Genomic DNA, 14,539 nt, shown 5'->3' with positions numbered 1-14,539 from the left:
AGAAAGCATACCACCGGACTCGTCTCGACCTCCTCTATCTACTTACACGGTAAGTCTTTATTATTCTTCTTTATTATTTATTTTTTTCCCCACCACGAGCGAAAAGCCGGGTTCCCATTATAGAGTACCCACTTGGCCCTGGACCTTCTTGCACACACCCCATCGTCACGAATCGTCGTTTAGACCTTCGAGACTTCCAGATCCTCATCAGGACCTTGAGCACAATCTCCAAGGCCTTTTTGAAGGCTATTTCCTTGGACCCTCCAGGAGACTCTCATCCTACTAGAACCATCAGGAAGATTCTTCTTGGACTCTGGTCGGGCCGGGAGTCTGCTCCACATCCAGTTCCCTGGGTGTCTGCTTGTTCTCCTTTTCTTGCGGACTTGACCAGGCCTCTTCATAGGAGACTCACTTTCTCAACCTTGTCTGGGCAGATTGTGGTAACCTTACGGTGTCAACAAGCAATCTGTTAACCTGAACAAGGGGTAAGTATACGGCCCTCCCAGGTCCACTTGGACAGCACGTGGGATGTGGTGGTCTATGGCGTCAAAGACCTTAAACGTGGCCAAGTCTTCTATGGGGGTTAGCCCCACTCATACAACAGCACATTTTTGCACCACATTCCTTTGATTCTGCCTTCCATAATGTTAGCTTAACTTTAAATCGCTAAACACTTACCTTCACAAACTTACCTTTTAGATGTAACCATTTTAGCCAAAATACTTACCGTTAAATCCCGAAACCAATAATTTTAAACAAAACTTAAAGCTTGGCACAGACCAAAATAAATTCTCTTAAAAGATCTAATTAACCACCTTTAGCTGTTAATGCCAAGCTTAGCATAACCCTAACCCTAAATTGGCTATGGGACACGCCCCGGGACTTGATCACCCCGGGGTCCTGCCTTCGAGTGAGGGTGTCTGGTGGTAAATGGTGAAACACCCGATGATCTCGAGGTACACCACTGATGAGGTGTCCCACAATTCTTTTAAAACCGTAAACCTTTTCAATCTAAACTTCAATCTAAACTTCAATCTAAACTTCAATCTAAACTTCAATCTACTTACCCTTCTTATGACCTAAAACCTAACTTTTAATTAGCCTCAACCTTAGTCATTGTCTAACCTTAACCACTCAGGGTTATTGCCTAAACCTAAAACTAAATCAGTTCTTTTGACTACCTAATATTCCAGGTAACTAAATTAGCCTTAACCTTTGTCTCTTTCTAAACCTAACCAATCAGGATATATGCCTAAACTTAACCTTTAAATCAGGACTAACACTTCAAACCTTAACCTAATACTCTAAAAACTTTTACGTCATTTAGACAACATGGTGACTCATGAAGTATGCAATGAACGTGATCAACTGGACCCTGGGAACAGAGTGACAAGCGCCGGCCCGTGCATTGCCTTTGGCTCTCTATACCAAACTGCTCTAGTCGTCAGACAGAGTGGGGAGAGTCATCGAGATAGAACTCCTTACACCTAACCCGCCAGTGCCTTCGGACAACCTTTCCCATGGGAAGCCTTAATGATCACGATCTGGTCTGTTGGAACGGTGGGTGGGAGGTAGGCTTAGGTTGCGGTTGAGACAGATTCCCTGTGTCCTGCTCCTCTGCCGAAATCCATCTAACTGGTTCGACGGATCTTCTTTGCAGACTTCTGATCACCAATAAAATATAATTTATTAGAATCCATGGTCAGGATTTCCCATGCCCCTTTCTGCTCTGATGAGGAGTTTGAGAGGAGCAATGGGAGCGGAGCACGCCTAACCCGGCGGGGTTGTTGTTGAGACCTAACCCGGTGTCCAACTTCCAAGTCTCTGATCCATTCCTAACCTGGTTCTATGAATAATAATAACTAGATCAATTTGCTTACCTTAAGTATCCATTACTACCTTTAATCTATATACCACAATAAATAAATCATTTTACTTACCTTAAACAGCCAAAAATGGGATTTCCCACGTCCCTCTCTGATCTATTTAGGAGCTAGAGGGGTGTGATGGGAACAGGGCTTGCCTACCCCGGCAGGGTTGTTGTTGAGACCTAACCCGGTGTCCAACTTCCAGTCCCTGATCCATCTCCACTCCGAATCCGCAACTTTAAATAGTCTAAAATATTCAAATAGGAGATTAGCAGTTAGAGGGGTGTGATGGGAACAGGGCTTGCCTACCCCGGCAGGGTTGTTGTTGAGACCTAACCCGGTGTCCAACTTCCAGTCCCTGATCCATCTCCACTCCGGATCCGCAACTTTAAATAGTCTAAAATATTCAAATAGGAGATTAGGAGTTAGAGGGGTGTGATGGGAACAGGGCTTGCCTACCCCGGCAGGGTTGTTGTTGAGACCTAACCCGGTGTCCAACTTCCAGTCCCTGATCCATCTCCACTCCGGATCCGCAACTTTAAATAGTCTAAAATATTCAAATAGGAGATTAGGAGTTAGAGGGGTGTGATGGGAACAGGGCTTGCCTACCCCGGCAGGGTTGTTGTTGAGACCTAACCCGGTGTCCAACTTCCAGTCCCTGATCCATCTCCACTCCGGATCCGCAACTTTAAATAGTCTAAAATATTCGAATAGGAGATTAGGAGTTAGAGGGGTGTGATGGGAACAGGGCTTGCCTACCCCGGCAGGGTTGTTGTTGAGACCTAACCCGGTGTCCAACTTCCAGCCCCTGATCCACCTCCACTCCGGATCCGCAACTTAAAATAGTCTAAAATATTCAAGTAGGAGATTAGGAGTTAGAGGAGTGTGATGGGAACAGGGCTTGCCTACCCCGGCAGGATGTCGTTGAGACCTAACCCGGTGTCCGACTTCCAGCCCCTGGTCCATCTCCACTCTGGATCAGTAACTTTAAATAGTCTAAAATAGTTAAGTAGGAGATTAGGAGTTAGAGAGGTGTGATGTGAGCAGGGCTTGCCTACCCCGGCAGGATTTCGTTGAGACCTAACCCGGTGTCCGACTTCCAGTCCCTGGTCCATCTCCACTCTGGATCCGTAACTTTAAATAGTCTAAAATAGTTAAGTAGGAGATTAGGAGCTAGAGGGGTGTGATGTGAGCAGGGCTTGCCTACCCCGGCAGGATTTCGTTGAGACCTAACCCGGTGTCCGACTTCCAGTCCCTGGTCCATCTCCACTCTGGATCTGTAACTTTAAATAGTCTAAAATATTTAAGTAGGAGATTAGGAGCTAGAGAGGTGTGATGTGAGCAGGGCTTGCCTACCCCGGCAGGATTTCGTTGAGACCTAACCCGGTGTCCGACTTCCAGCCCCTGGTCCATCTCCACTCTGGATCCGTAACTTTAAATAGTCTAAAATATTTAAGTAGGAGATTAGCAGTTAGAGGGGTGTGATGGGAACAGGGTTTGCCTACCCCGGCAGGGTTGTTGTTGAGACCTAACCCGGTGTCCAACTTCCAGTCCCTGATCCATCTCCACTCCGGATCCGCAACTTTAAATAGTCTAAAATATTTAAGTGGGAGATTAATCAGGTATCCAACTTCCGGCCCCTAATTTACTCGTTTACTCGTAGTTACATTGCCTAAACCTAAGACTTTGAGGGTCAATGCCTAACCCCTAAAAAATGAGAGATTTTGCCTAATCCTAAACTATAACCTCGGCAGTAATGCCTAAACCTAAAAAACTGAGGACATTGCCTAAACCTAAATTTAACACCTTAATTTGGCTCTTTTTAACCTGATCCTGATACCTCATTCTAACCCTAACCTCTTAGGAACCCTAACCATAGCCGTAACCGTTACACCTTAGAAACCCTAACCATAACCCTTACACCTTAGAAACCATAACCCTAACCTTTACACCTTAGAAACCCATACTGTAACCATTACACCTTAGCCATAACAACTAATTCCTGTCTGGAATCCCAACTGCAATCCTGAACCCTTAAACTATCGCCTATCTGGAACCCTAGCCTGGATCCCTTGGCCTAGTTCCTATCTGGAACCCATTTTCTTTTTGGAGCCTCTATTCCTTGTCTGGAACCCTATATCTTGAAGCCCTGCATTCTCTAATCTTAACCCTGGAGGGTTGTCAGGGTTTTCCTTCAACAGGGCGTAGTCTTCCCTGGCCGAGACTCCGATTGGTGGGTCAATCTTGAATCAACCAATAATGGATTCTACTGTAGCCATGGTATGGCCAGTATTAATTTCACAAAGGAGGCCCCAAGAGGCCCCATGGGAGACGAGGTCTCACCGGCGGATCCGAAAATCCATGACCCGGCCTTCATCTCGGCCGGAACCCCATGAATTTCACGAGTGTTTTCACTCGCGGTTTCAATTTTGTTCTTTTTACCCATAATGCACCTGAATGCATAATTATTTTAACCACGCCCATCAAGGATTTTTACCCATAATGCACCATTATGCATAATTATTTTAGCCACGCCCATCCAGGATTTTGACCCATAATGCACTTGGTCGATGGAAACTTTCTTTACACGTGAATATCTCGCCTTCCGTAAGTCCGATCGAGATAGAAAGCATACCACCGGACTCGTCTCGACCTCCTCTATCTACTTACACGGTAAGTCTTTATTATTCTTCTTTATTATTTATTTTTTTCCCCACCACGAGCGAAAAGCCGGGTTCCCATTATAGAGTACCCACTTGGCCCTGGACCTTCTTGCACACACCCCATCGTCACGAATCGTCGTTTAGACCTTCGAGACTTCCAGATCCTCATCAGGACCTTGAGCACAATCTCCAAGGCCTTTTTGAAGGCTATTTCCTTGGACCCTCCAGGAGACTCTCATCCTACTAGAACCATCAGGAAGATTCTTCTTGGACTCTGGTCGGGCCGGGAGTCTGCTCCACATCCAGTTCCCTGGGTGTCTGCTTGTTCTCCTTTTCTTGCGGACTTGACCAGGCCTCTTCATAGGAGACTCACTTTCTCAACCTTGTCTGGGCAGATTGTGGTAACCTTACGGTGTCAACAAGCAATCTGTTAACCTGAACAAGGGGTAAGTATACGGCCCTCCCAGGTCCACTTGGACAGCACGTGGGATGTGGTGGTCTATGGCGTCAAAGACCTTAAACGTGGCCAAGTCTTCTATGGGGGTTAGCCCCACTCATACAACAGCACATTTTTGCACCACATTCCTTTGATTCTGCCTTCCATAATGTTAGCTTAACTTTAAATCGCTAAACACTTACCTTCACAAACTTACCTTTTAGATGTAACCATTTTAGCCAAAATACTTACCGTTAAATCCCGAAACCAATAATTTTAAACAAAACTTAAAGCTTGGCACAGACCAAAATAAATTCTCTTAAAAGATCTAATTAACCACCTTTAGCTGTTAATGCCAAGCTTAGCATAACCCTAACCCTAAATTGGCTATGGGACACGCCCCGGGACTTGATCACCCCGGGGTCCTGCCTTCGAGTGAGGGTGTCTGGTGGTAAATGGTGAAACACCCGATGATCTCGAGGTACACCACTGATGAGGTGTCCCACAATTCTTTTAAAACCGTAAACCTTTTCAATCTAAACTTCAATCTAAACTTCAATCTAAACTTCAATCTAAACTTCAATCTACTTACCCTTCTTATGACCTAAAACCTAACTTTTAATTAGCCTCAACCTTAGTCATTGTCTAACCTTAACCACTCAGGGTTATTGCCTAAACCTAAAACTAAATCAGTTCTTTTGACTACCTAATATTCCAGGTAACTAAATTAGCCTTAACCTTTGTCTCTTTCTAAACCTAACCAATCAGGATATATGCCTAAACTTAACCTTTAAATCAGGACTAACACTTCAAACCTTAACCTAATACTCTAAAAACTTTTACGTCATTTAGACAACATGGTGACTCATGAAGTATGCAATGAACGTGATCAACTGGACCCTGGGAACAGAGTGACAAGCGCCGGCCCGTGCATTGCCTTTGGCTCTCTATACCAAACTGCTCTAGTCGTCAGACAGAGTGGGGAGAGTCATCGAGATAGAACTCCTTACACCTAACCCGCCAGTGCCTTCGGACAACCTTTCCCATGGGAAGCCTTAATGATCACGATCTGGTCTGTTGGAACGGTGGGTGGGAGGTAGGCTTAGGTTGCGGTTGAGACAGATTCCCTGTGTCCTGCTCCTCTGCCGAAATCCATCTAACTGGTTCGACGGATCTTCTTTGCAGACTTCTGATCACCAATAAAATATAATTTATTAGAATCCATGGTCAGGATTTCCCATGCCCCTTTCTGCTCTGATGAGGAGTTTGAGAGGAGCAATGGGAGCGGAGCACGCCTAACCCGGCGGGGTTGTTGTTGAGACCTAACCCGGTGTCCAACTTCCAAGTCTCTGATCCATTCCTAACCTGGTTCTATGAATAATAATAACTAGATCAATTTGCTTACCTTAAGTATCCATTACTACCTTTAATCTATATACCACAATAAATAAATCATTTTACTTACCTTAAACAGCCAAAAATGGGATTTCCCACGTCCCTCTCTGATCTATTTAGGAGCTAGAGGGGTGTGATGGGAACAGGGCTTGCCTACCCCGGCAGGGTTGTTGTTGAGACCTAACCCGGTGTCCAACTTCCAGTCCCTGATCCATCTCCACTCCGAATCCGCAACTTTAAATAGTCTAAAATATTCAAATAGGAGATTAGCAGTTAGAGGGGTGTGATGGGAACAGGGCTTGCCTACCCCGGCAGGGTTGTTGTTGAGACCTAACCCGGTGTCCAACTTCCAGTCCCTGATCCATCTCCACTCCGGATCCGCAACTTTAAATAGTCTAAAATATTCAAATAGGAGATTAGGAGTTAGAGGGGTGTGATGGGAACAGGGCTTGCCTACCCCGGCAGGGTTGTTGTTGAGACCTAACCCGGTGTCCAACTTCCAGTCCCTGATCCATCTCCACTCCGGATCCGCAACTTTAAATAGTCTAAAATATTCAAATAGGAGATTAGGAGTTAGAGGGGTGTGATGGGAACAGGGCTTGCCTACCCCGGCAGGGTTGTTGTTGAGACCTAACCCGGTGTCCAACTTCCAGTCCCTGATCCATCTCCACTCCGGATCCGCAACTTTAAATAGTCTAAAATATTCGAATAGGAGATTAGGAGTTAGAGGGGTGTGATGGGAACAGGGCTTGCCTACCCCGGCAGGGTTGTTGTTGAGACCTAACCCGGTGTCCAACTTCCAGCCCCTGATCCACCTCCACTCCGGATCCGCAACTTAAAATAGTCTAAAATATTCAAGTAGGAGATTAGGAGTTAGAGGAGTGTGATGGGAACAGGGCTTGCCTACCCCGGCAGGATGTCGTTGAGACCTAACCCGGTGTCCGACTTCCAGCCCCTGGTCCATCTCCACTCTGGATCAGTAACTTTAAATAGTCTAAAATAGTTAAGTAGGAGATTAGGAGTTAGAGAGGTGTGATGTGAGCAGGGCTTGCCTACCCCGGCAGGATTTCGTTGAGACCTAACCCGGTGTCCGACTTCCAGTCCCTGGTCCATCTCCACTCTGGATCCGTAACTTTAAATAGTCTAAAATAGTTAAGTAGGAGATTAGGAGCTAGAGGGGTGTGATGTGAGCAGGGCTTGCCTACCCCGGCAGGATTTCGTTGAGACCTAACCCGGTGTCCGACTTCCAGTCCCTGGTCCATCTCCACTCTGGATCTGTAACTTTAAATAGTCTAAAATATTTAAGTAGGAGATTAGGAGCTAGAGAGGTGTGATGTGAGCAGGGCTTGCCTACCCCGGCAGGATTTCGTTGAGACCTAACCCGGTGTCCGACTTCCAGCCCCTGGTCCATCTCCACTCTGGATCCGTAACTTTAAATAGTCTAAAATATTTAAGTAGGAGATTAGCAGTTAGAGGGGTGTGATGGGAACAGGGTTTGCCTACCCCGGCAGGGTTGTTGTTGAGACCTAACCCGGTGTCCAACTTCCAGTCCCTGATCCATCTCCACTCCGGATCCGCAACTTTAAATAGTCTAAAATATTTAAGTGGGAGATTAATCAGGTATCCAACTTCCGGCCCCTAATTTACTCGTTTACTCGTAGTTACATTGCCTAAACCTAAGACTTTGAGGGTCAATGCCTAACCCCTAAAAAATGAGAGATTTTGCCTAATCCTAAACTATAACCTCGGCAGTAATGCCTAAACCTAAAAAACTGAGGACATTGCCTAAACCTAAATTTAACACCTTAATTTGGCTCTTTTTAACCTGATCCTGATACCTCATTCTAACCCTAACCTCTTAGGAACCCTAACCATAGCCGTAACCGTTACACCTTAGAAACCCTAACCATAACCCTTACACCTTAGAAACCATAACCCTAACCTTTACACCTTAGAAACCCATACTGTAACCATTACACCTTAGCCATAACAACTAATTCCTGTCTGGAATCCCAACTGCAATCCTGAACCCTTAAACTATCGCCTATCTGGAACCCTAGCCTGGATCCCTTGGCCTAGTTCCTATCTGGAACCCATTTTCTTTTTGGAGCCTCTATTCCTTGTCTGGAACCCTATATCTTGAAGCCCTGCATTCTCTAATCTTAACCCTGGAGGGTTGTCAGGGTTTTCCTTCAACAGGGCGTAGTCTTCCCTGGCCGAGACTCCGATTGGTGGGTCAATCTTGAATCAACCAATAATGGATTCTACTGTAGCCATGGTATGGCCAGTATTAATTTCACAAAGGAGGCCCCAAGAGGCCCCATGGGAGACGAGGTCTCACCGGCGGATCCGAAAATCCATGACCCGGCCTTCATCTCGGCCGGAACCCCATGAATTTCACGAGTGTTTTCACTCGCGGTTTCAATTTTGTTCTTTTTACCCATAATGCACCTGAATGCATAATTATTTTAACCACGCCCATCAAGGATTTTTACCCATAATGCACCATTATGCATAATTATTTTAGCCACGCCCATCCAGGATTTTGACCCATAATGCACTTGGTCGATGGAAACTTTCTTTACACGTGAATATCTCGCCTTCCGTAAGTCCGATCGAGATAGAAAGCATACCACCGGACTCGTCTCGACCTCCTCTATCTACTTACACGGTAAGTCTTTATTATTCTTCTTTATTATTTATTTTTTTCCCCACCACGAGCGAAAAGCCGGGTTCCCATTATAGAGTACCCACTTGGCCCTGGACCTTCTTGCACACACCCCATCGTCACGAATCGTCGTTTAGACCTTCGAGACTTCCAGATCCTCATCAGGACCTTGAGCACAATCTCCAAGGCCTTTTTGAAGGCTATTTCCTTGGACCCTCCAGGAGACTCTCATCCTACTAGAACCATCAGGAAGATTCTTCTTGGACTCTGGTCGGGCCGGGAGTCTGCTCCACATCCAGTTCCCTGGGTGTCTGCTTGTTCTCCTTTTCTTGCGGACTTGACCAGGCCTCTTCATAGGAGACTCACTTTCTCAACCTTGTCTGGGCAGATTGTGGTAACCTTACGGTGTCAACAAGCAATCTGTTAACCTGAACAAGGGGTAAGTATACGGCCCTCCCAGGTCCACTTGGACAGCACGTGGGATGTGGTGGTCTATGGCGTCAAAGACCTTAAACGTGGCCAAGTCTTCTATGGGGGTTAGCCCCACTCATACAACAGCACATTTTTGCACCACATTCCTTTGATTCTGCCTTCCATAATGTTAGCTTAACTTTAAATCGCTAAACACTTACCTTCACAAACTTACCTTTTAGATGTAACCATTTTAGCCAAAATACTTACCGTTAAATCCCGAAACCAATAATTTTAAACAAAACTTAAAGCTTGGCACAGACCAAAATAAATTCTCTTAAAAGATCTAATTAACCACCTTTAGCTGTTAATGCCAAGCTTAGCATAACCCTAACCCTAAATTGGCTATGGGACACGCCCCGGGACTTGATCACCCCGGGGTCCTGCCTTCGAGTGAGGGTGTCTGGTGGTAAATGGTGAAACACCCGATGATCTCGAGGTACACCACTGATGAGGTGTCCCACAATTCTTTTAAAACCGTAAACCTTTTCAATCTAAACTTCAATCTAAACTTCAATCTAAACTTCAATCTAAACTTCAATCTACTTACCCTTCTTATGACCTAAAACCTAACTTTTAATTAGCCTCAACCTTAGTCATTGTCTAACCTTAACCACTCAGGGTTATTGCCTAAACCTAAAACTAAATCAGTTCTTTTGACTACCTAATATTCCAGGTAACTAAATTAGCCTTAACCTTTGTCTCTTTCTAAACCTAACCAATCAGGATATATGCCTAAACTTAACCTTTAAATCAGGACTAACACTTCAAACCTTAACCTAATACTCTAAAAACTTTTACGTCATTTAGACAACATGGTGACTCATGAAGTATGCAATGAACGTGATCAACTGGACCCTGGGAACAGAGTGACAAGCGCCGGCCCGTGCATTGCCTTTGGCTCTCTATACCAAACTGCTCTAGTCGTCAGACAGAGTGGGGAGAGTCATCGAGATAGAACTCCTTACACCTAACCCGCCAGTGCCTTCGGACAACCTTTCCCATGGGAAGCCTTAATGATCACGATCTGGTCTGTTGGAACGGTGGGTGGGAGGTAGGCTTAGGTTGCGGTTGAGACAGATTCCCTGTGTCCTGCTCCTCTGCCGAAATCCATCTAACTGGTTCGACGGATCTTCTTTGCAGACTTCTGATCACCAATAAAATATAATTTATTAGAATCCATGGTCAGGATTTCCCATGCCCCTTTCTGCTCTGATGAGGAGTTTGAGAGGAGCAATGGGAGCGGAGCACGCCTAACCCGGCGGGGTTGTTGTTGAGACCTAACCCGGTGTCCAACTTCCAAGTCTCTGATCCATTCCTAACCTGGTTCTATGAATAATAATAACTAGATCAATTTGCTTACCTTAAGTATCCATTACTACCTTTAATCTATATACCACAATAAATAAATCATTTTACTTACCTTAAACAGCCAAAAATGGGATTTCCCACGTCCCTCTCTGATCTATTTAGGAGCTAGAGGGGTGTGATGGGAACAGGGCTTGCCTACCCCGGCAGGGTTGTTGTTGAGACCTAACCCGGTGTCCAACTTCCAGTCCCTGATCCATCTCCACTCCGAATCCGCAACTTTAAATAGTCTAAAATATTCAAATAGGAGATTAGCAGTTAGAGGGGTGTGATGGGAACAGGGCTTGCCTACCCCGGCAGGGTTGTTGTTGAGACCTAACCCGGTGTCCAACTTCCAGTCCCTGATCCATCTCCACTCCGGATCCGCAACTTTAAATAGTCTAAAATATTCAAATAGGAGATTAGGAGTTAGAGGGGTGTGATGGGAACAGGGCTTGCCTACCCCGGCAGGGTTGTTGTTGAGACCTAACCCGGTGTCCAACTTCCAGTCCCTGATCCATCTCCACTCCGGATCCGCAACTTTAAATAGTCTAAAATATTCAAATAGGAGATTAGGAGTTAGAGGGGTGTGATGGGAACAGGGCTTGCCTACCCCGGCAGGGTTGTTGTTGAGACCTAACCCGGTGTCCAACTTCCAGTCCCTGATCCATCTCCACTCCGGATCCGCAACTTTAAATAGTCTAAAATATTCGAATAGGAGATTAGGAGTTAGAGGGGTGTGATGGGAACAGGGCTTGCCTACCCCGGCAGGGTTGTTGTTGAGACCTAACCCGGTGTCCAACTTCCAGCCCCTGATCCACCTCCACTCCGGATCCGCAACTTAAAATAGTCTAAAATATTCAAGTAGGAGATTAGGAGTTAGAGGAGTGTGATGGGAACAGGGCTTGCCTACCCCGGCAGGATGTCGTTGAGACCTAACCCGGTGTCCGACTTCCAGCCCCTGGTCCATCTCCACTCTGGATCAGTAACTTTAAATAGTCTAAAATAGTTAAGTAGGAGATTAGGAGTTAGAGAGGTGTGATGTGAGCAGGGCTTGCCTACCCCGGCAGGATTTCGTTGAGACCTAACCCGGTGTCCGACTTCCAGTCCCTGGTCCATCTCCACTCTGGATCCGTAACTTTAAATAGTCTAAAATAGTTAAGTAGGAGATTAGGAGCTAGAGGGGTGTGATGTGAGCAGGGCTTGCCTACCCCGGCAGGATTTCGTTGAGACCTAACCCGGTGTCCGACTTCCAGTCCCTGGTCCATCTCCACTCTGGATCTGTAACTTTAAATAGTCTAAAATATTTAAGTAGGAGATTAGGAGCTAGAGAGGTGTGATGTGAGCAGGGCTTGCCTACCCCGGCAGGATTTCGTTGAGACCTAACCCGGTGTCCGACTTCCAGCCCCTGGTCCATCTCCACTCTGGATCCGTAACTTTAAATAGTCTAAAATATTTAAGTAGGAGATTAGCAGTTAGAGGGGTGTGATGGGAACAGGGTTTGCCTACCCCGGCAGGGTTGTTGTTGAGACCTAACCCGGTGTCCAACTTCCAGTCCCTGATCCATCTCCACTCCGGATCCGCAACTTTAAATAGTCTAAAATATTTAAGTGGGAGATTAATCAGGTATCCAACTTCCGGCCCCTAATTTACTCGTTTACTCGTAGTTACATTGCCTAAACCTAAGACTTTGAGGGTCAATGCCTAACCCCTAAAAAATGAGAGATTTTGCCTAATCCTAAACTATAACCTCGGCAGTAATGCCTAAACCTAAAAAACTGAGGACATTGCCTAAACCTAAATTTAACACCTTAATTTGGCTCTTTTTAACCTGATCCTGATACCTCATTCTAACCCTAACCTCTTAGGAACCCTAACCATAGCCGTAACCGTTACACCTTAGAAACCCTAACCATAACCCTTACACCTTAGAAACCATAACCCTAACCTTTACACCTTAGAAACCCATACTGTAACCATTACACCTTAGCCATAACAACTAATTCCTGTCTGGAATCCCAACTGCAATCCTGAACCCTTAAACTATCGCCTATCTGGAACCCTAGCCTGGATCCCTTGGCCTAGTTCCTATCTGGAACCCATTTTCTTTTTGGAGCCTCTATTCCTTGTCTGGAACCCTATATCTTGAAGCCCTGCATTCTCTAATCTTAACCCTGGAGGGTTGTCAGGGTTTTCCTTCAACAGGGCGTAGTCTTCCCTGGCCGAGACTCCGATTGGTGGGTCAATCTTGAATCAACCAATAATGGATTCTACTGTAGCCATGGTATGGCCAGTATTAATTTCACAAAGGAGGCCCCAAGAGGCCCCATGGGAGACGAGGTCTCACCGGCGGATCCGAAAATCCATGACCCGGCCTTCATCTCGGCCGGAACCCCATGAATTTCACGAGTGTTTTCACTCGCGGTTTCAATTTTGTTCTTTTTACCCATAATGCACCTGAATGCATAATTATTTTAACCACGCCCATCAAGGATTTTTACCCATAATGCACCATTATGCATAATTATTTTAGCCACGCCCATCCAGGATTTTGACCCATAATGCACTTGGTCGATGGAAACTTTCTTTACACGTGAATATCTCGCCTTCCGTAAGTCCGATCGAGATAGAAAGCATACCACCGGACTCGTCTCGACCTCCTCTATCTACTTACACGGTAAGTCTTTATTATTCTTCTTTATTATTTATTTTTTTCCCCACCACGAGCGAAAAGCCGGGTTCCCATTATAGAGTACCCACTTGGCCCTGGACCTTCTTGCACACACCCCATCGTCACGAATCGTCGTTTAGACCTTCGAGACTTCCAGATCCTCATCAGGACCTTGAGCACAATCTCCAAGGCCTTTTTGAAGGCTATTTCCTTGGACCCTCCAGGAGACTCTCATCCTACTAGAACCATCAGGAAGATTCTTCTTGGACTCTGGTCGGGCCGGGAGTCTGCTCCACATCCAGTTCCCTGGGTGTCTGCTTGTTCTCCTTTTCTTGCGGACTTGACCAGGCCTCTTCATAGGAGACTCACTTTCTCAACCTTGTCTGGGCAGATTGTGGTAACCTTACGGTGTCAACAAGCAATCTGTTAACCTGAACAAGGGGTAAGTATACGGCCCTCCCAGGTCCACTTGGACAGCACGTGGGATGTGGTGGTCTATGGCGTCAAAGACCTTAAACGTGGCCAAGTCTTCTATGGGGGTTAGCCCCACTCATACAACAGCACATTTTTGCACCACATTCCTTTGATTCTGCCTTCCATAATGTTAGCTTAACTTTAAATCGCTAAACACTTACCTTCACAAACTTACCTTTTAGATGTAACCATTTTAGCCAAAATACTTACCGTTAAATCCCGAAACCAATAATTTTAAACAAAACTTAAAGCTTGGCACAGACCAAAATAAATTCTCTTAAAAGATCTAATTAACCACCTTTAGCTGTTAATGCCAAGCTTAGCATAACCCTAACCCTAAATTGGCTATGGGACACGCCCCGGGACTTGATCACCCCGGGGTCCTGCCTTCGAGTGAGGGTGTCTGGTGGTAAATGGTGAAACACCCGATGATCTCGAGGTACACCACTGATGAGGTGTCCCACAATTCTTTTAAAACCGTAAACCTTTTCAATCTAAACTTCAATCTAAACTTCAATCTAAACTTCAATCTAAACTTCAATCTAC

The sequence above is a fragment of the Paramormyrops kingsleyae genome, chromosome 14, assembly GCF_048594095.1.
Source record: "Paramormyrops kingsleyae isolate MSU_618 chromosome 14, PKINGS_0.4, whole genome shotgun sequence".
NCBI lineage: Eukaryota > Metazoa > Chordata > Actinopteri > Osteoglossiformes > Mormyridae > Paramormyrops > Paramormyrops kingsleyae.
The sequence above is the reverse complement of the archived record's forward strand: the minus strand, read 5'-3'. Positions refer to the sequence as shown.